The sequence below is a fragment of the Gambusia affinis genome, linkage group LG07 (genome assembly GCF_019740435.1).
Source record: "Gambusia affinis linkage group LG07, SWU_Gaff_1.0, whole genome shotgun sequence".
Lineage (NCBI taxonomy): Eukaryota > Metazoa > Chordata > Actinopteri > Cyprinodontiformes > Poeciliidae > Gambusia > Gambusia affinis.
This window is the reverse complement of record NC_057874.1, coordinates 19,761,420-19,785,518: the sequence shown is the minus strand read 5'-3', so window position 1 is coordinate 19,785,518 and position 24,099 is coordinate 19,761,420. Positions and strand designations below refer to the sequence as shown.

General features: G+C 37.2%; 1 protein-coding gene across 3 annotated transcripts in view; it reads right to left on the bottom strand.

The window, feature by feature from the left end:
- Positions 1-24,099, bottom strand: part of kcnab2a (potassium voltage-gated channel subfamily A regulatory beta subunit 2a) — a 91,360-nt gene that overhangs the window by 66,311 nt on the left and 950 nt on the right. Inside the window, exon 1 of one of the 3 annotated variants that reach the window (XM_044123471.1) lies at positions 10,324-10,630. The exons of the other annotated variants lie outside the window; for them this stretch is intronic. The gene's annotated coding sequence lies outside the window, so the exon portion shown is untranslated. Of the gene's footprint in view, positions 1-10,323; positions 10,631-24,099 lie in introns of those variants that run through there. 3 annotated transcript variants of the gene reach the window in all.

The window sequence follows — 24,099 nt, the reverse complement described above, 5'->3', positions numbered from 1 at the left end:
GATGAGCATGACGAGCCATTCAAACCAACAAAAAGTTACTGAAGAATTGCGGTTCTTGCACTAGCAGACACTTCAAACTTCTGTAGATGAGCTTTCACACATTACAAGTCCTGCTGTTAACATGACTGAGCACTGCACAGGAAGGAAACCCCTCCTCCATCCCCCGTGAACTGTGATATCGAGGAGCTTCTGTTCAGCATTATGAAGAGCCCAGAATGGGGAACATGCTCTTGCTTTGGGCCTGAAGTGTCACTCAAAATCTCATCCTGTGGTCTACTCCGGTAACAATTGCCAAACCATCCTACTTCACATATGTCTGGGGGCTTTTGTGTTTGATGATTTATTAATGTGTAAATGAGTAAGTAATAAATCATATAAATGCTAACTATGAATGTTCATATTAAATGTCCTCATTTTAAAATCTAAATTCTTTAAATGTGCTTGAATTAAGTACATTTAGCAAACATGATATCTGATACAAGAGTACTTTTTTTAAAAAAATACTCTACGATATCAAAGATTGAGTACAAAAATGTTTAATTTATATCTCAAGCATTTATTTCTCTCGATCATCAAAATTTACAATACGGAAAAGAAAAACACAAAATGAAAGCATTTCCTACCTAAGCTTAGGTTTTCGTTTAACTTTAAAAACAAAACTATTTTTCTCCATCCACTTTGACGACATCTCCTCCATGCTGTTAATGTATCACAGTGATGTGCTGAGGCATTGTCACACACAAATTACACACACAGTATTACCACCCACTCACTAGCACTCCTCACTCACAGAGTCCATGATACTTTGTACACTCAGTCCTGTAATATTGACACGGACAATCTGTACAGTCAGTTACACACAGAAGAAATTGTACATTTTACAATGTATTTATGAAACAATTGTTTATTCCACATTTAAAAAGCTTCAGTGGATTGTTAAAGACAGATACATTAACAAAAATTAAATAGTCGTATAAGGCTCCCATTTTTTCATTTGGCATCGCCAAATTTTTAGCACTTTCGTTTTTCTTACAGGTGAACTAAATATACATTTTTTTCTTTCTATGGGGATTTTTTTTATTGCAATGGATTTTGTCTGAGTTTCAAAAGGCCATACTATCTGGAAACTGACAAAACTTGTGATGGATGCCCCGTAACTTACAACAAAATATTCTGTGATACAATTTCAACTATTATTTGCAAGCTTAATCTCATGAAGTTTTTAAAAATATTGATGAGTTATATTAATGCTCTACATTATATAGATCAATTATACTCCTCTTTGAAAACTATACACCTGATGTTAATTTTGTTAGGGTTAATAGCAACAAAAATGGATACCATCTCAATATACTACGGTAAATAAAAGACAAAAACAACGGAATAAATAAAACGAGGCCTTCAACATCAAACTGAAGGAAGTTGAGCCTCGTGGAGTTGTTGAGAGTCTTTGCTAGGACTTAAGGTTTGCAGAGGTAACAGCTTGTTTTTTGTTTAAAACTACAATCAATATCTATTTATTATTTTTTGTGATTTCGGTCAATTTACATTAAATGCCTTTCATTTATTTTTCACTGATTATCCCAAAAAATACTAGAAAAATATCAGCTAAAATAATTCCAAAATTAAGACGAAAGATTTATTTAATTTATTCCGCCTTCATTTATTTTCATATCACTGCATGTACACAAATATAAAGTTTATCTAAATATGTGTTCCAACAGGGAAACAGTTATTGCATCGCACAACATGGCTCTGTTTACATTAGGGCTTTGGAGACAGAGACAATGACAGGAATGCAAAGACAAACACAATACTAAAAAGAAAGGTATATACTAAGCCAAAGAGCGCAATAACCTATATTTAAAATGTATTAGCTTAGCACACCATCATACTCAGGCACGACAGAAGCTGAATTTTAAGAGATTACCACTAAATATACCTTGAGGAGACCAGGCGATCTAGTGAGAATTACCAAAAGTTTTATTTTGCAAACGTCAAAGTAACTTCTAGTCTACTGTCTGTGAGAACTTTCTGAAATGTGCATAATGAAACGCTAATTTGACAGGAGATGGTGGGCCATGTTAAACACAGGCAGGTGTGGATAAATAGTTCTGATGGTGAAATGGGGGCACCACTTGTATTGTGGAAGCAGTCTGCACTGTCATAATCTCCTCTGACCATCAAAGTAATGCAGGATTCTCATGCATATCAGCATTTACGCCATACATTGGTGCAGATATTAGTCTCATAAAAGACTTGGCAAGACCAGCTTCCAAACACAGAGACCACCTGAGGACACTGCAGTTTTATAGGAACATACTGCTCCCTGTTCTGGTTGCAGAGCAGAGGCATCAATCTCTTTGCTACTTCAGAGAGTGCTGTAGTCATGGGTAAAAAAAAAAAAAAAGGGACTCTATATGCAAAATGCTTATTTTTCTGGGTCATATGGAAACATTAAATAGCTTTAGATCTGCCTCTGAGTGCCTACACAGGGACTGCAGAATAAAAACACGGGAAATGGAAGGCAAAAAAAGCCCTTTAACTTAAAGCTGGAAAAACTTAATGGACATTTGCCCACACACTGTCTGGATCCATCCAGGTAAGCTTATATACTTACACATCAAAGTAATGCATGTTTCTGTAGGAAGATAGGATGGTGTCTGAAACTGTTGTTTATCTGTATCGTGCTTTTTCTAAACAAACACTCATATCCGGCTAAATAAACAGACCATGGTCTCTGCACGGTCAAGCAGAAACTTATTGCCCGATTTCCCGAAGCATAAAGGTTTAACATCATCTATTTTATTCAGGTCTACATATATGCTTTTGGCTAGCCCACTGTCTGTGTCACAGGCAATAATTGTTAAAGTTCAAAATGTTGGTTCACCAAGTCCTCCAGGCGAGAGCGGCAAAGCTCCAAGGAGAGTGGGCTTCAGTGTGTAATAAAATAGTAGCTCTTGTTTTGATCCTGTGTCAGTGCAATGTGTCCAGGTGTTATGGTGAATCAATGTGCCATCTGTACTGTTACATTAAACTGTGACGCTGACAGCTTCTATAAAGATGTGAGAAGAAAAAACAGCAAACACTGAATCTGCTTATCTGCCCAGGGTTTGTTGTTACTATATTATTTTATTAAAGCTGCACTTGATGCAAGTACAAAAGTGTGACCATGGCCCACAACAAGCAACTATGATTTCTCTTCTTTCAGAAGTCTGTTAATTGTCAGTCTGCCTGGAAATATAAACCCATCTAGTAGCGAAGGTTTTATGGATTTTTATTGTTTTTTTTCTTCACAGCTCCTGAACTGACCTGGTCACCAAGCAAAAAAAAGCAAAAACACAGTTAATAAGTGGCATTATTCATATTCATCAAAGTCCCCAGCAGAATTGTAATCATTCGAGCCTGATCATTTAATATAGAGAAGATAATAGATCAAAGAACTGCTAATGGTCCACAATACATATCTAAAATGTGTACGTGGCCAAGTGTCTCCAGTGGATTGTGGCTCTGTCTCCCACAGTGCTGTCCATCTGTCTCTTAACCTACTGTAGATGCCACTTGCAGAACAATTTCCAAATGGTGCATATAGTACTTTAGGTTCCAAAGGATTGCATTTTTGTTTGTTTTATTTGTCACAATATAAGTGTTGAAACACCAAAGGAAATGTATACATTTAATAAAACAACATATCTGTCAATTGAAATAGTTTAGTGATGACCATTATCATTTTGAATGTGCAAAACCAAAATGGTTCTAAGCTAACATTATATGTTTCATAGGAACTTCAACTATTTCTCTTAAAACATTAAATGTAAGAGTTGAACGTTAATTGATGTCATGCAAGGTCTATGCTGAACAGCTGCACATTATATTTATATTTCACAATATCGATTTATGCTGCATCAATATCACAAAGAACTGCTAGGACTGCAGCAAACATTTTCTGACAATTATTATCATGCTGACAGTATAATTCTTAATATTTGTTGTTTAATACTGCAGGAAATTAAAGTTGCTCTTTTTTTCCCAGAAGTAAAATAATCTGTCTTAATCTATCAAAAACACTGTTGAGGTAAATACTTGTTATTGCCACCTTTGCTTACATTTAGAAAAATCATTCAACATGATGGCATCTGACGCAAAGAGCTAAATTATGACGAGGAATGAGAAATTTGCTTTCTGTAGTTCAAGTTTTTACAAAATGAACTGAAACTCGAAGTGAAAAGTGTATGTATTTTAGAGAATGTCTAATGTAAAAGACAGGACTCAGAAGAAGTCAAAGAGTCCAGAAAATCATTTATGAATAAGTCATATAGTAAGACACAATCACATCAATGTAGATTATGTAAATGAAACAGTGAATTTAGCATTCAGGGTGGAATTACTAATTTTGCAAGGATTTTTTTTTTTTTTTTTTTACTCTGCTTGGAAACACATCATTCATTTTACAAATAAAATGTTTATGAGTGACTGAGATATACATTTTATATTACGGACAAATAAAATATAGAAATGTATTAAAATACACACTAGCCAAATTATTAAGACAGTCTTTAAGTAATAAAAGGCAGAATTCAGTAAAATAGCACAAGAATGTGAAATTCAAAACTATAAATGGATACAATACATCTTGAGCTAAAGAAGGAAACAAAGCTAAGGAAGCTAAAAGGATGCAAACAATAAATCAGTGTGAAGGTCACATTGCAAGTTGCTTTAGTAGGTACACTACATCACAAACTGATGACGTTGTCTTCCTCAGCAAAATAAGGTACTGCTTCATATTCCTCTTCTCTCAGGGGCAGCAGTTGAAGACATTTTGTTCTTTGAAAGACTTCTGCTTTCATTTTAAAGAAGAATCCTAAACACTTGCATTTAAATGAGACCAATTTTCTTGTAGGGCAGAAAGAAATTGGTTTTGTAGAATATTGAGATTGATAAAGTATAATTTACCCACATTTTCTTCACGTTTCTCCTTACCATCAACGCAATATCCCAAACCCTCTCTCTTAACTTAATGATAGTGTTCAATAAAAACATCTAGCTAATTCAGGGTACATTCTGATTAGTCAGATAAGGAGTGATGTGTATTGTCATGGATCTTTTTCTCATAAGTGTCTGTTTTGCCCTTGTCTCATTATGCGATACATGTAATGCCTTTTCATGATGCATGTTTTTAAAAACAAAAATTGTGAAAATTTCTAAAAAGACATGAATATTTCTCATTGTGTTATCTTGTGATGACAAATGATGTAAAACATATTTTGTGAACACGAGAAAACAAAAGTTAAGTGATTGTTTTATCCTTATCAAAACATAAATGGCAGGTTGTTTTCATTTTTATTTTTGCAGTTTGATTTTATTATTTTCTGGAAATTCAAAATGACGCAATGGATATATGGGTTGGTTTCTTTCAATTAGTAAAAGGTTAATTTGTAAAACTTTGCTCTATAAAGAAAAACTAAAATACTAACAACTAAGTCATTAACTTCTAGGATAGCTTGACTTTTTCATGTTCTTTCTTTTCTGCATTTTTAAATCAAGCAGTTTATTTTTCCATCCTGCCTTTATCTGAGAAGTGTGTGCCAAGTCAGACAGCCGTCTGCATTACTACAACTCATACACAGGACTGCCAGGCCTCCAACTGAGGGACAGCCTTTCAGTTTTAGTTATTAGATTTTGTTTGCAATAGAATAAAGGGATTCACCAAACTGCGCCAGATCTTACGACAGAAAAATCAATGGGCTGTGATGCCATCAAGCATTCCCCTAATGTTTCCACCTATATCTAAAAGAGTTCAAAGTACTCTGTAAAGTCTAACTAAAGCATAGATATACTGAAGTAAAATGTGTTACTCATAAAAAAATGACATATTGTAGAATTAATCAGTGGAATAATTTGTACAGGGAATAAGAGTCCTGGAGGTTTTCTAAAGTAACCTGCAAGAAGACATACAATCACAAAATCCCACCATTCAAGTTTGAGACAACTCAGTCACAAATATTTACCCCAAACACTAACATGACCCCAATAACTCAGCTATCACCAACAGTGCAATGTCTCATAAGTCACAGGCACATGTCAACCCCAACAGTCAGTGCCAAGCCATTACTCACATGCTACACTGTTGCTATAATTCACAAGGGCCGTCTGCACTCAGCTGCTGTGTATCATGATTAATCTAGCTTTGTCTTTGTCAACTGCAGTTTAACACCTTTAGCACATTTGACAATCATAAGTTACTTAAACCAATTGGAAAAAATGCATCATATTTTATGGTGGCAACTGAAGTTGTTCAAGCTAAACAGGATAAAAAGCCTTTTTCTTTATCAGCACAAAGCAAATAATGAATTTAGATGTAGGTGTGAAAATGTGTGCTATTATGTGCTTGGAATAGTGTCTATGCTATATAAAGAAAGCCATAAATTTAAATAAAATAAAATTCTGGAGAAAAAAAAAATCACTAAGGCAAACCTTATCTTGTGACCATCTTGTGAACAGAAAGCTTTTTTTTTTGGAATCCAAATCAATACCATCTGGTGTCAAAATTAATAAAGGTATAATGTAATTAGACAATACCATTGAGAAGTGGTGCAAGAAAAAAAAATCCAATGTGTTTAAATGGATGTAAAATGTGTTAGCCGATGAAGGCAGAAACAGGAATGCCACATTTTGCAGAACCAAAGATTTTTTTAAATCCAGTTTTGTAACAAGATTCAAAAACAATAAAAATGACTCACTGAACTGTTCTCATAAAGGTCAACTACAAACTTAGATGGACATTTGCTTTTCCACAAATAAGAATAACTTATTTGAAAGGCCTTGAGGATCAACACAGCATAAACACAGTCTTGAGTACAAGAACTATAATTTGCTACAGCTGCACTTATGATGTATTTTAATGATTAACTAAGTAACGTGTAGTTCCGAAAGGCTTCCCTGTATACAATACTAAACCAAAAAAATGTTTAATTGAGTTTCACAGTCAAAGTTAATATGTATAAGAATACAATTTGCTAAATGCAAAACCTTCACTGCTTGATGTATAAATAACTTTAATCTTGCTTAAATGCTCTCTCACTGACATTATAAAAAGCTAACTTGTTTCCCAATAGACAACTGTGGTCTAAATTGACCTAGAAGTGTTTGAAATGGCCTCACATTTTTGATACTTCTAGTCTTTTATTTCTAATATTTTTATTTCCCTAGTTATTTTATAACTTTCTTTTCTTAATATAAAACATGCAAACAAAGCATAAGTGTGGTGTTGAATTGCCACATATGTCCCTCTAAAACAAAGTGGCAACTAGTAGGAATAAATTAATCAAAATTGTTTGAATAAACATTTTGTTACAACTGTTCAGATGACAATAAATACTAAAAATAAATCTAAATTTCAGTGTATTAAAACATAATTCTTATAGCACTGCAAGCATATGTTTTGAGCTCACCAGCTTTAAAGTGCATCAAGTGTCACATGGTCTACATTAGTATTTTGATTAATTACAACTAGATTTACTTGCGCCTCTGATGTACATGACCCAATATTAAGAGGTTAACTTGGCAGCATCAGATATTTTGTCCCATCAGGAGTTTTAACATGATTCCCGAACATTGGGCTATTGTTGCTTAAAAAGTACGTAACCATAATGTTTGTCAATGTGGCGGCTAAACACGGATGGACTTATTAGTTGTTTCTCAATGTATACCTAACTCACACAGAGAGGTAAAATCTTTAACAAACTGTCGTCTTGCTGACCATGCTTTCATTCTGAGTAATAGGGCTAAGTTAATGTCAGCATGTTTACTCTCGCTTTTGATATGACTAATTAATGTCTTGTTTCACAACATGTTCCAAAACACTTTCAGTTACTTGTGTGACAACAAACTTACAAAGCTAGTTATTCCCCTGCTTTATAAACCTTTAGCTTTGCTTTGACTGTTGTAAAATGGATTGACAAATGTTTTAGCCGCTCTCTGAGAAGTTCTAGCAACATCACACTCAGATACAGATACAGCAATCAATTAAGTTTCTATCTCACAGTTATCATGGATCAGAACAGGAGATCTTTGCTATCAATATGTCATAATAGAAAGTACAGTTGCATCTGCAATTAACTTGGGTGACTTTTAATCTTTACAACAAACCAACATCTGCATTTTGTACCTGTAACTCTGATAAAGCAGGTTTCATTCTAGATTTTTGTCTCAATATATGGATCAATTCCAAGTACTGCTAATTTCCCCCCTTACTATTGTGTACTAGTACTATTGTGACTTCAATTGAAGTCTCATTGAGGGGGTTTACTTGTATTTTGTATAGTAAAACCATAACAATACCACAAGTACATTCTTACTATATTAAATTCTGAAAACAATCATTATCCATGTTGCAGTTTGTTTCAGCCCCACCTTCAGGTTAGCATCCATCGAGGCTTGATGGATGCTACAGTCATATTCTGGCTCAAGCATATAAGGCTGACATTTTTGAAGTCAGAACACTCCCTGCGCCAAAACTCTATTCCTCAAGTAAAAAATTTATCTGATAGGAGAAAACTGCTAGAGTCTCTCTATTGTTCAGAAGGAAATCTACCTCTGGCCATTTACTTTAAAGAAAGCAGCATTAAAGTAGGACATTTTGAGTGTAACTCACTTCAAGTTGGCTCTGCGATCTCATGTTAGGAAGGCTTTTAGAGGATTACTATGTCTATGTCCAAGTCTATAAATGAGGCCTTAAAAAATCATGTCAATGTAATGACGCACTAATTTGAACAAATAATTAACCAATTTGTCTTTATGTGTTTTATGCAATATGTCCATTTAACAGTTTCTGTTGAAATTGGCAAGCTGTGGTCCCAAAATGATGGGAGCATCATCAAAGAAAATTGTTATCTTTGTTTTTAACATTATACCTTTGGTTAGGTATAACACCTAACCAAAGCTTTTAAGCAACATAAAGATTAAACAGCCATTATTGTCACTGTATGTCATCTTGAGTTTGTTTCAAATCATTTTCTGTATTTTATTATAAGAAGTACAGTCTCTTGTCCCACCATCTGCACCCTTTAGACAACAAAAGAAGCAGCCGTTCTACTGTTTGTGGCGGAGCTGCGGCCCCAGGCACCCCGTCTTCCCTGTTCTGTCTGTCTATTGTCTTCTTTGGATGGGCTGTACTGAAACAAAATTTAGTTGTGCTTCTGTTCAATAACAATAAAAGCATTCTGATTCTTCTGGTTCTGGTAGTAAAAAATTCTGGGTGAGGAGAGATCAAATAAAAAGATCACAGCAACCTGACTAAACAAATTTAAAACCCAAGGACACCCAGACTGCAGACATTTCGAGGGAAACCCATTCGTTTTCTGCAGTACAAGTGTAGCTGCCCAGCATGATGACACAAACCAACTCTTTTTTTGCGTGCTTGTTACAAAGTACTCAACAGCTTACTGCACCAAACCCCTGCAGCATACCTCTCCTGTGCTTTCTTCTTGGACCAGAGCCCATGGGCAGGCAGGCACACATCGCCGTACAGGAGAACGCGCACACCTACACACATGTACGAACACATACGATGATGCAGAAGCACGAGCCTACGACAAACACCCACACTCAAACACACGGTTAACGTGTTCGGCCGGGCACAGGTGACTGTCACAAGCTCTGGGAAACACAGGAAAATGTTGCTTCAGGGTGTTGCCCACTGTGACAACTGCAACAGATGAAACTGCAGCAGCAGCAAGACAGGTAAGGTAAGGTAAAACCGATCCAAACAGTAAATAAATGTCTCTAAGTATGTTTTGGCAAAAGCACGTCTTTCAAACTTTAGTTATAAATGATAGCTTTCTCCTCTTATAAATACATTTTAGAATAAGACAAAGTAAAAAAAAAAGCAAGAACCATAAGATACTCATACACATGAGACAAATTGAAAAAGTCAGGAAAGAGAAAGAGTGAAATACATGCCTGCATAATAAGGTATGCAGAGAAGGTTTTCAATGCAGCAGCTGCAGCGGCAGCAGCAGTGTTAACCGCATCAACAGCAGCTCTCAGACGGTCAGAGAGATCTGGAGAGGTTGATGCACTACCTCGCTAGCATACTGCATGACAATGTTAAACGCTGCTGCATGCAGAAGGTATGGCACTTGTTTCCCAGTAGGATCAGACAAGCGCTATCATCCCGACTCACATCACAGAACAAAGTGAGGGGAGAGGAGAAGAAAGGGGAGAGCGTGAAGAGAGAGAACGATACCAGAGACATGTAGATTCACACCTAGCGATGATACCGTTTCAGAAGCCCCTACAAAAAAATAGAAAATACACACCCACCTCAGTCTGAAGCCGATTGCTGACGCAGTGACCAGAAGGGAGGGATAGATGCAGAGCAGCAGCCAAAATCCAAGATAAAGAGCAGGAAAACAGAAAGCAAAGAGCAGAGGAGAGGGATACGAGAGTGGAGACTGCGAGATCCACTGTGAACAAGATTATGCGCGAGAACAGCATGTATGTCTGACACGAGACCATGAGGCAGAACGAAAGTGCAAATACACAGAGGGGAAAAGAGAAGAGAAAGAATATAGGCGATGAGCAGAAGAAACATGCAAGCTTGGAGTCACTGAGCAGAGCAGATGAGAAAGAAAATGCCCCTCCCCTCTCTCAGCCACACACCTCCTCATACACTTTCAGCATGTGAGTAAGCATACATTCAGTCAACCAGAGTCCCTGTAAATAGTTCTGCAACAATTGGTAGTGTCTTACAAAAAAATGTATGCCCCTTTGAATGTTTAACACATTTTTGTTCCATTACAACCAAAAACTTTATGCATTTTATTGGAATTTTATGTAATGGACCAAGACGTAGTACACAAGTATAAAGTGAAAAGAAAATGACAAGATTTTTATATCCTTTTACAAATAAAAATCTGAAAAGAGTGACATCCGTTTGTATTCAGCGACCCTTTAGTCTGAAACCCCTAAATAAAATCCAGTGAGAATCATCAACATTACACAGTAGATGTAAGACACAACAAACCTACCAAGACATGCTGACCTGTTGATCATGGAGAAGCAGCATTCAGCTTCTATGCACCACAAATACTTTTGCAAAGTTCTGTAAAGTCAATAAACAACATTAATGTCAGATTTAGTTTGACGTCAATCGCGGTTTTAGGAATCTGGATATGTTTTACTGCTCAAAATGATTATAGTTCAGAGAACAGAGGGTTGCATATGTTTTAGAAGCTTCAAGAAATTAAAGTTAATTTAGTATATCACATTATGCAGAAGGTAAGAAACACAAGCACACATACCTGTATGCTGAAAAGCTTTCAACCACAAAATCCATCTCAGATGTCTTAAACCTTCATGACAGTGCACTCACAACCTCATAGAGACATCCAGAGAGACAATTACTTCTCCATGGGAATCAATACATGGATATGATATAAACTTCTGAACATCGAATCCAATTACTGTGCGACGTGGTTTGAATTTTAAAGGCCATATTAACAACTGCAGCTTCTGAGAATCTGGCCCCACCCAGCAAACAGTATTTGCAAGTGATGCATAAAAGTACAAATCGATCAGCTATAAAACCACGACACTCAAAAAGCTGATAGAGGTTTAACTTAATGTTATTGCTGTTTAAACAACATTTATGAAACAAACTGCCAGAATATTTCTAAAAGAATAGCATGAGTGCAGGAGCTAATCGTCAACCTTAGAATTAACAGAATGTTGATGGTCTGAGATGTTTTTCCTCCCACTTTACTGCAAAGTTTGCCTGACACAAATAAAATCTCTGGAACTGCCTTGTAGTCCTCTCACGATGCTGTCTGGCTGGCAAGATTCTTCTGGTGTTGAATTTGAAGCAGACGTAATTGAATGCTCCATTCCATTTGTTAAATTAAGAGTGGAAAATCACCTGCTACCTACTGATGATGCCACAACACAGAGATTTTTTTCTAAATCCATCTGCATCTGAAAAAACTTTTAGCAACAGGGCATGGTTTGCCGTTGATACAACGGAGTGCATGAATTGGTCATAGGCCTGTCGCAATAAACGAAAAATCGATTAATTGTACGATAAATTAAAACTATCTACGTCATTTTAATTATCGCCGTTATCGTCTCTTCCAGCCTTTTTCTCTTTCTGTTGATGACGCTAAATGAAAAAAGGCTCAACTCCGATGCTCTCCACTGATCCTCCCTTCCTCATTTCCTTAGTTTAATGTCCAGCGCACACAACACCATCTTAATGCTGTCGGTCGATTGTCGGCCCATTTTCAAAATCTGAGACCACACATTAGCCGACAGAAATCCTAGGTATAACGGTTCGATCGGGTTCGATGTGCCGACAGTGGGCACAACATAATGGCTACAAGTCCAGCTAACTCATATTAAAACCAGGCATTAATCAATGCTTTACTACAATCTACCTGCAACGCATGTGGCTCTAGTGTCAGCGTAACGTCCTGACTGAATGAAAACCATTAGAACCTATTTATGTCACGTTAACGAAGAACAGCTGAAAAGTTACCGGGTTCATCAACGTAGCGATTTCGCTCCAACTCCTCCCCTCGTCATTTCTATATTCTTTGTACAAAATGTTTTCTAAACATTAATGTTGTTTCCACATATTATCTCCAATGTCCGCTGGACTTCTGGTTGCGCTGTTTCAGCTGTTTGGGATTCCCCTCTGTAATTTCCCCTCAGAAAGCACGAGGACAATCCGCGCTTTCTGATTGGCTACCTGTCACATTCAACAGGCTGCATTAAGATCCCAGCGGGGAAAACCCCTGATTTAGATCGGAGGGGCCACAACGACCTAGCGTAACACACCACACACTACAGGATGATCACAAGAAACAATCTTAGAACGATCAAAGTTTTATTGCATCAGGTAGTCGATGTGCCCATCTTCTCTATTTAAATCTAATGATTACTGAAGGGCAATATGGTAAACAGACTTTATAATCTGCACTCTTTTGGTTGAATGCAGTATTTATTTACACTTTGGCTTTATGTTATTTCGTTTTTATTCAAGTAAATTTTTGTTAATGGAGACGGAGAATCAATTTTATTTTTATTTTTGGTTGTTTTGTTTATTTTGTTTATAAGTTCCCGTGTTGGGTGTTCTTTTTAAAATAAAGTCCATCTATCTTTGGCAGGAAATTGCATGCATTATTATGTCATTTCCATTAAATCAGTGTAAAAATGACTTCACACAATACTATCGTCTATCGCTATATTTTTTTGAGAATTAATCTTTCATCAAATTTTGATATAGTGACAGGCCTATATATATATATATATATATATATATATATATATATATATATATGTGTGTGTGTGTATATATATATATGTATATATATATGTGTGTATATATATGTGTGTGTGTATATACATATACATATATACATATATATATATATATATATATATATATATATATATATATATATATATACCGTAATTTCCGGACTATAAGCGCTTTCGATGCGACTTATTAATGAATTTTTTCTAACGGCCAGTAGGGGCGCTGGAGCAGAAAAGGTAAGCGTGAGACAGCTGGAATATATCTGTAGAGGAAGACTAATGTAACATCGTGCTTTGTGGATGAATAAAATTAGCTTGAACAGACCCTCATCATGGAGAATGCAAGAAGAAGTGCATATGATACAGCTTTCAAGTTAAAAGCAATCGAGCTGGCCGATAAAGAAGGAAAGGGTTAGGGTTAGGAAGAAGACTTCCATGGTTTCAGTGCCCAGGAGGAAGAGGATGACGGCTCTCCGTGACTTTTAACCGTATGTCATTTAAACCAGCCCTGTTAGTGTTGTTTTGCTATATTGCTGCTGTCCAGAAAGAAAAGCTACGGCATATTATTATCCGTTTTATTTAAACCAACCCTGTTAGTGTTGTTTTGCTATATTGCTGCTGTTCAGAAAGAAAACCTACGGCATATTATTAAAACTTTAAAAACACCTTCTGTGTACCGTCTTTCTTTGTAAATATCTCATGTTTCAATGTAGGCACATGCGGCTTACGTATGTATAAAATGCAGTGACGTGCGGTGAGGTTCATAGCTGGTGAGGCACTGACGTCATCAGAATCAGATTTGCAAATAGATGCATAGATTGACAGCAGTTTACAGGTTATGTTTCACTTCTGCATCCTTACACATACAAACTGTAGCTCACAAAACACACATTTCCTTAAAAAACAAAACAAAATAAATGTTATTACTGTCTTACCTAAGGTTTTATTTTGTCATTTATATTATCTCCTGCTTCGATTGAAAGTCCACTTGAGAAAACTTTTTTAGTGTTGTAATGTAGTCATCCATGTCGAAAATCGGGATAAGCGAGAGGAAAAAAATCACTATTTCTATTATAATCTCCATCGCTGCACTTGACTTGCTTCCCGAATCGTTTAGCCTAGCTCGCTGTCACTTACTCGGCAGTTGAGGAGTGAACAAGACGAACGTCTGGGATCTTGAGCGCCCCCTGCCATGAGGCAAGAGAACTGCCTGCCTCACCTCGAACCTGTTCTCTGCCGTTTATAATCGCTCATTACACGAAACACGTTACACAAACACAGTTGGTGACAAAAAGCACTGTACATTATATACATAAGCTAAATTATTGGAAATAAGTTCACATATTAAATTTGTTTAAACCATTTTATTGACGCCGTACAGCAACATGCTCTCTCCGCTTAGCAGCCAGCGCAGAGCCAGGGGTTGCGCAATCCAAGGTGAGGCAGAGCTGCTGCCTCACCGCATCGCTTCAAGCATTTGAATGGGAAAATAAGAAAATTCAGCGATTTTGAACAAATAAAAATCGAAATTGGTGAAGCTACATGAAAAATAAATATTTTTTAGTACAAACCACCGGATGAATATAACAATTTAAATTACTTTATGATTATATATTTTCTTTCTTTCCATGATGGCTGGTGAGGCACTGCCTCACCTGCCTCCCCTGACCGCACGTCACTGATAAAATGTGTTTTCTTTAAAAATGTAGGGGGTGCGGCTTATAATCAGGTGCGCTCTATAGTCCGGAAATTACGGTATGTGTGTGTGTGTGTATATATATACATATATAGAGAGAGATATACATATCTATCTATATCTATATATCGATATATAAAAAAAAAAAAAATTCCCTTCTCACCCACCGCGGGTGGTGATTCTTCTTCCTCTTAGCTCGGGTCCTCTACCAGAGGCCTGGGAGCTTGAGGGTTCTGCGCAGTATCTTGGCTGTGCCTAGGACTGCACATTTCTGGACTGAGATGTCTGATGTTGTTCCTGGGATCTGTTGTAGCCACTGTTCCAGTTTGGGGGTGACTGCCCCGAGGGTCCCGATGACCACAGGCACCACTGTGGTCTTCACCTTCCAGGCCCTCTCCAGTTCCTCTCTTAGGCCCTGGTATTTCTCTAGATACAGACAGACCTCCTCGGCGCCAATTACAACGGCTGAGTGAAATACCATCAGAAAGTCTCATTGAGAATGTGAATGCAGCAGTGAGAACAATCCCTACCAATACCATAACAGAAACCAACGATATATATATATGTAAATATATATATATATATGTAGATATATATATATATATATATATATATGTAGATATATATCTATCTACATCTCTATACTGAGAGATGTAGATGATATATAGATCTAGATCTATATATAGATCTATATATGGATATAGATGTAGATCTATATATAGATCTATATATGTAGGTATATAGTATTAATATTATAAGTGTCAATTTGCATATATCTATATATAGATATTTATATAGATAGATATATAAATATCAGTATATATTTATACATAGATATATACTTATAAATTTATATATATATATATATATATTTATTGATATCGATATATCTATATCTCTATATAGATAGATATATAAACATCTATCTATAGATGTAGATATATATCTATATATCTACATATATATATCTACATCTATAGATATTGACAATATCAATACTATAGTATTGATATTGTCAATTTGCATTCACTATAAAGCTCACTAAATCTTTTTAGACTGTGGCAGGAAGCCGGAGCACCCGGAGAGAAACCTGCAAACTATTTATAAAGTTTAATTACAAAATTTTTTTTTTCATCTGCACCTAAAGAGAATTTAGAGAGACCAATTAGACAGACGTGATTTTAGAGTGCCTGGAGAGAAACTTCAGACGGAACAATGGTAAAATATATCCACAAGGGGTACAAAACTTTCAAATGTATTAACACTAAAACAGAACAAAGCAATGCCAAGAGTGAAAAGTATGGAATTACCGGCCCAGAAAGAAATAAAACACGGAAAAAACACCCAGCACAAGGTAAACAAAAAGTAAAATATTGGCACGATACACATCCAGAAAGCTTCATCATCTATCCTGTCGTATATTTCAGGATCCCAGTCTTCCATCTGACTGACCCTCATTTCTCCCTCCTCAATATGGCCGCTTGTTTTGTGCTCTGTGCTATTTTGATCCTCCACATTTAGAGGTTCTGGCTCCTCTTCTAGGCAAACGGATCCAGCCGGGTCCGTTTGCTCTCCTAGGCAAACGGACCCAGCCTGGTCCGTTTGCTCTCCTAGGCAAACGGATCCAGCCTGGTCCGTTTGCTCTCCTAGGCAAACGGACCCAGCCTGGTCCGTTTGCTCTCCTAGGCAAACGGATCCAGCCGGGTCCGTTTGCTCTTCTAGGCAAACGGATCCAGCCTGGTCCGTTTGCTCTCCTAGGGAAACGGACCCAGCCTGGTCCGTTTGCTCTCCTAGGGAAACGGACCCAGCCTGGTCCGTTTGCTCTCCTAGGCAAACGGACCCAGCGTGGTCCGTTTGCTCTCCTAGGCAAACGGATCCAGCCGGGTCCGTTTGCTCTCCTAGGCAAACGGACCCAGCCTGGTCCGTTTGCTCTCCTAGGCAAACGGACCCAGCCTGGTCCGTTTGCTCTCCTAGGCAAACGGACCCAGCCTGGTCCGTTTGCTCTCCTAGGCAAACGGACCCAGCCTGGTCCGTTTGCTCTCTAGGCAAACGGACCCAGCCGGTTCCGTTCGCTGCTCTAGGCAAACGGACCCAGCCGGTTCCGTTTGCTCTCTAAACAACGGACCCAGCCTGGTCCGTTTGCTCTTCTAAACAACGGATCCAGCCGGGTCCGTTTGCTCTCCTAGGCAAACGGACCCAGCGTGGTCCGTTTGCTCTTCTAGGCAAACGGATCCAGCCGGGTCCGTTTGCTCTTCTAGGCAAACGGACCCAGCCTGGTCCGTTTGCTCTTCTAGGCAAACGGATCCAGGCTGGTCCGTTTGCTCTTTGGGAACCATTGTAAGTTGGTTCCCACAGGAAGTGCTCTCGTCTGGAGAGGCACTCTGGTCTACGTCCTTTCCTGGCAGGTAATGGTCGCACAGTTTTTTCATTCCTGCTGTGACGAGGTATCCAAGTCCCCAACCAAGAGGAAAAATCAAGGGGTAAGGCATCTCTGTAATGGTAAAAATATTTGTCCGACACGAAGATTCGTTTCAATGAACTGTTTGGATCCTGACTGACGATGAACTGAGTTACACTCATTTAAAGTCTCATTGACCTTCTATGAGGTCATCATAGAAGGTCTGTGATGTCATCAATGACCGCACTGGAGCTCTGGTGCAAGGTCTTGCTTCTGATCGTTGCTATGGAAACGAACACATCAGTTCTGCATGACTCAAACTATAGATGAAATAATGACTAAATATTTAAATAATGTCATTTTTTAAAATTTATTTAACATAAAGAGATTGATAATAGATTTTTATATGATTGAATTGTTTCATTTGTAGTTTTCTGTATCTGCTGTGGTATAAATTGTCTTAACTCAATTATCCATTATTATTTTTAACACAATCCTTTGGTAAGCTTGCTGCACCAGTTTGAGAAAGATTGGTTTAATCAATTTAATGGAGACGGAGAATCAATTTTATTTTTATTTTTGGTTGTTTTGTTTATTTTGTTTATAAGTTCCAGTGTTGGGTGTTCTTTCGAAAATAAAGTGCATCCATCTTTGGCAGGAAATCACATGCATTATTACGTCATTTCCATTAAATCTGTGTAAAAAGGTCTTTAAACAATACTATCGTCTATCGCAATAGTTTTTTGAGACAATTAATCGTTCAGCAAAATTTGCTATCGTGACAGGCCTAATTGGTCATATTAGTTCACACATGGACCAAATATATATATGAACAAAACTAAGTAACAGAAGCAAGTATTTTCAAAAAAATGTCCTCCAAATCGTCTAATCTAGAACTTCACGACGATGTTGGACTGTCTAGTCGATCTTTTCTCTTCTTGTTCAGCCTTCATACAGTGTCATTTGGAAGTTTAGAAACACTATTAATGACAAAAAATATTGTGTTAATTTTGTCTTTTAATGCATTTCAACCATCTTTTCCTGGATGAAATGGTTTCTACCATTTATTTCTTCCATTTCTAAGTGTCACTGATTCTGAAAACAGAATTAGCCCACCCACAGCTGAAGTGCATTTATCAGTTCTGTCTCGCCGCACTGCAGCACAACATGCCCGATGCATGTCTATAGATTGAAGTGATGCGCATAAAATTAAGCAGGTTTTACTTCCATAAAACCTTCCAATCCAGAGTTGGCACACATATCTGCAGTGTTTGCGTTCATGCTCATGAATTCCAGTAGTGCTGCCACTGAAGGAAAACTCTTCAGCCTGCAGTTCTGTCAGGAAAATGGAGACAAACCTTAGGATGTGTCAACTACAAAATTTGGTGTCGACAACTTTTTATAGTCAATCTTAATAACTGCAGCCCTACCAGGCAAATGAAGCTGCTGGAATGTCCCCGTTCACAACCCTACCGAGCCTTTCTGGACTACTGTATGTTCATGTCAGGAATCCAACTGGTTTAGATGAGCGCCACCATTTCTCGTAAGAACAGGATTCTAATATGCACCCAAAACTGACCAGAAAATTTTAGATAGAAAGTGGATAATTTCTCTGCAATCTGCAAAGGGGCATTTAACCAAGTATTAGCAGAATATATTTGAACCTGTGTGTATAATTCAGGAAGGTTTTGTATTTAAATCAAATCTGTGCTCCCAATTCTTATTTTTAAAAGTGAACCAAAGTAGATCATTTTTTGTATTATTCCACTTTGGAAAAAGAATTATTCCAATGAATCATAAAAAGCCCAAAATAAATAAATCTTCCATATGAAGAGTATAGGTGATCTTCTAACCGTCACTGTGTGCTGTGTGTGATTAAATCATGTGTTTGTCAGACACATGCATAAGGACAAGTCTGATGCACCTGTGATTAGACCAGGTGCTTGCAATCCTGCTATGTTTTAAACCAGCTCAGCCATTTAGGAAACACTCAGACCATCAGTTCTGCTGCTATATAAAGAAAAAGCTTATAAAGCTCTGACAACTTATTAAGCAGAGGAGAAAAAAGTGATGTCACCCAAAGAAAAATGACATTCACCCATTTCTCTAGTACTTTTCCACTCGGTAAAAATTTGTCGTTTAATGCATCCCTGTGAAGCTGCTTATGATTTTCTCATTTAATGACATTGGCCATTCAGATTCATTTTTAAACGTTTAGGTTAAACACCAAATGTTCTACAAGACAAGTAATTTTCACATCTTGGAAGACACAGAGATAGGCTTTCACCTTTAGCTTCACTCTTCTTGTTAACACAGTCACGATTCCTTTTTTAGCTCCTGACCCAGTAAATAAGACAGCCAAGAAAGGGTATTCACAGACGCTGTCAACACATTTCAGGGACTACACTAGTTGGAGTTTTGACATCCACAAAAATAAAGTGTTTACCCTGGTGTCTGGTTTAGGTGACAGGTAATGCTGTCATGTGTGCATACACAGAATGTGTATTTTTATTGAAGACAAAATGTATGAATGATTTAAACCAGTCATTAATATCATGTTGGCAGTTTGACAACAACCTATTTACAACAGTGGGTATGAAAATAAGCCAGGATCATGAGCTTTACCAGTTTTACGTCTTTTCAGACTGATGTATATGATCTTGAGTTCTGATAAAGATAACCTATAATGCAAAAATCTTTATGTTGCATGTTTTGTACTTCAGTTTGTCTCTCTGCCTCAAAAGTATGCCAAAGCTATTTAAAAATACCACCCAGCCATTTTTTGGCAATAAGTCAATATATTTTGGTATCTGGAAAATGAGCCGTTTCAAAAACCTTCCGAATGTAACGTCACTAGTCAGACAGCACTGTCCCTCACCTAGCAACCAAGACGAAGATCAGCCTGTCACCTAGCAAGCCAAGTGGAGCTCCGGGACATTTGATTGCATAAAGGTTGCTGGAAAAGAGTTTTGTTGAATAGCCATCCAGAAGCCACTTCTTGTTGGTTGTGCAGGAGGCTCTACTTCTGCTTTTCATGGCTGTATAAGTGCACAGCAGTTTGCAGCCATTTTTACAAGCAAGATTTAAATGCTGATTCAGTGGGGTGTGGCCAACAGCTTATTTGGTTTTAAAGTGACCCAAAATGGCTTGTTCTGAAAGGAGCTCGAAATAGGCAAAATTGAACAGACACTACAAAACCTTTGTCACAATACTGTACTTATAGTTACAGTGATTCAGAAGCAGGAATTATGAACATTATTAACAGGAATTGGCTTTATGGTATCCTAGTTGCTACAGTTGTGACTGAAATAAAGCAACATTAACTTCCAATACAAGAAATCTAATACATGATATTTAATCAGAAACACATTCTGATCAGGACCCTTTCTTGAAACTTGAAACAGACAATAGCAAAAATTATTCTTATGGAAAACAGAGCTGTTGCAAAAAAAAGGCAATATCTTAATGTGGACTAACTACGATTGCTGTGGCCAACAGTAAAAGATAAGATTTCCTATGTCTGCCAAAATTGAGTAAAACAAAGAAGTCTGGACATTGACACCTTCATCACTAAGTTGGACGATGCCCCAAATCTGTAAGAGTTCTCTTGCGCATCCTTTTGGGTAACAGGACAGCTTACCAACTACCCAACCTCTAAGAGTTTGATGTTTAACTGCAGTGTTTGCTTAATGGTCTACAAATTGTTACAAACAAACAGGTAGACCTAGAGAAGATTCATTCAGTTACAAAGCTACTGTGGTTCCAACATGTAAAAAGACCCATAATGTTAATACCATTTCAAAAGGAAGAGCCAAGTCAGTTAATGTGTTGCTTATGATGTAACGCATGTTACTGCATGATAAAACTCCAACTGCTTGTAAAAAAAACAAACAAGTGAGCCGTTTCTGTTTTTATTGCAGACAGGCCATTGCGAGTAAGGGATCTAATCAGGAGATGCAAAACACAGCAGTCTAATTGCATCATTAGCTAAACCACTGACTCAGTCGGAGACTATAGCCTCACCCCTCCCCCAACCTACCGTCTTCTGCCCCATCCAGAAATAGGGAGCCAGGCCTCCAGCTCTTTACTGTACAGCTGCTCAAGCAGAATAATTCTAGCATGTTATGTGCAACAGCGCAAAATGTTAACGTTCCAGAAATATCCAAATGGAAAAAAAAAAAGAAAGAAAAACGCACATTAATGAGATTGTGCTATATGTTGTCATCAAGAAAGTCATATTTATCCTCACATTTTATCCTGGAAAAGATTAGTTCTTGAGCTTGGGTACATAATGTAATGATGATTCCACATGTAAGGAATAGCCCTGTCTAAAGTGACTAAGCTCAGCTAGGCTGAACTTTCCAGATTGTAGCCGGAGGTAATCATCACACACAGGTGCACCTTCGTAGTTTTGACATCATGGGATTTTAACAAGAGCAACCTCTCTTGATGCACTGAAATTGGTAAAGCACCACAGTATTTTTTTAGACTTTTTGCTGTTCTGGTAGTAAACGCCGGTAAAAGAACCAACTGACTTGCTTTCTACTTTGAATGACCTCTGGTTTCTGCAGGTCAGTTTAGCATGCCTTGAGAGAAGCGTTTACCATCTAAACAGACTCAGCCCAAGACTGTTCAGTGCTCAACGCACAATTCGATCTGGGGCCTGACTTCCACTTCAATCAATCACAGACGCCACAAATTTCTCTTTTAAATAGTCCGAGACTCATTGTTTAAATGTGCCTTTATCATCCCTATAAACTTTTATGCCAACAATTACACTGGTCTAATCCCATAAAGTGCATTTGCTTGATCTACAGATGTGTCAAATGACTTATTAAACAAACCTCTGTTAAATAAGGTGAAAAGTTTGGACAAACCAGTTAAATGTATTCTGCTCTAGCATAACCATTTGGTGGTTGGTGATCTCTGCATGGATGTGACTCCACCACAGAGAAAAAGAAATACTTAAAAATTCTGAATTAGTAATGTTATAACAGAGATGGAAAAAAAATTCCTTAAAAGGCCTCTGATTGGCAAGGTCACATACTAAATCTTTTTTTCCTCTTCAATAAATGCAAAAACACAAAAAACAGTTATCTCATATAGTATAGAAACATTTAAACCAGAAGCTTAATATCTGACGCACTTTTGTGCAACTTAATAATAAAAATCTGACAAATGTTAGGATCATGTTTTGAAGCATAAGGGAGATCATTATTTATTTATTTTAGTTGAAGTCAAAACTACCAACTCTATTGCAGTATTTTTTCTACTGTGCTTTTTGTCAGAGAGAAAAAAAGATCTGAATTGGTCAAAGCCTATTTTTCCAAATAATTCACCATCGGCCAGGAAAAATCTTATCAGTGCATCTCTACTGTTGACGTAACAATCAAGCGGATTTACTTCCGAGTGATTATAGTAAATACTTTGTCAGTTCTTTGAAATACAACGGGTTTTTTTAAATTGTCATTAATGCAACTCTGAGGCAAATTTAAAAGTAGGCTCATTCTTATGTTACAGAATATGATAATATATTTTATAGTGTGTAGCATCTAATTTTGAAAGGGCTAAAACTACATGATCAATGTCGTGTTGTGATGTATGTCATCACAAAATCCCTTTGTGAAATATCGCAATCACTATGGACAACCTGAGTTCAATGTTTGATTGGTTTTATTATCCCTTGTAAATTGTATTCAAACTCCTTGCCAATAATATATTTGGTGAGTTGGTCATATTGATTTTATTATCAATATGCACAAAGCAGTTTGGAATGCAATAATGATTTGCGAAACATTACATCAAGTGATAGAATCCCAAGTGAGGAAAAAGTGAGGAACTTGAGGATTTACAATCCAAAAGTTTGTAAATCTTGTAGATTGCATTCATCTAATTATGAATACATGATGAGCCATTTATCAAGTCCACACTCAGCACAGCCATCTACCAGAAAATTTTATAACACTTCATGCTTCTCCTTTTGCTGCTGATAAGTACTTTCCGCATGCTAATGTCATTTTTCAATAGGACTTGAAAAATCCTATTTTTCTCTACTTTGAAATGTAGAGATGCCTAGCTTAATGCCTAGCATTGTATAACAGTGGTTGATTAGTCTGCAAACTGACATGACCTAAACACCATTGAAAATGTATAGTAGGGGTCTCAAACTCCAGTCCACAAAGCTGCTGTCTTGAAAATTTAGACCCTTCTCTGGTCATACACACCTTAATCAAGAAGGTACATTTCCTCCTTATCATGGAGCCAAGCTCTGCTAATTAAGTCGTACCTGAGAAATGTGTGTTGAGGCAGACACAGATAACTTTTTTTAGTTTTCTGGAAAGCTGAATTTTGGGGTTTCATTAGTAGTCAGCCAAAATAATCAAAATAACCAAAGAGAAACATTTTAACATGTTCATTTTTGTGTTTTGAATCCATTTATGAGTTACACTTGTGCTGTACAGAGGGCCCCAAGCAGCAGCTAGGTTTGCTTATGCCTTGAACTGGCTGTGTCTGAGCACGGTATTAGATCTTTCCCCTGCAAGTGCAGCACGCAGTGTACCAGAAGAGAACTTGCTGTTATTCCCTTACTATGTAAAGAGATAGAAGTGAAAATAGCACCTTTGACTGTTCTTATTGAGGGTGCAAAAGTAAATGTCAAGGCATCAGCTTGACAACCCCCATCACTAAGGAC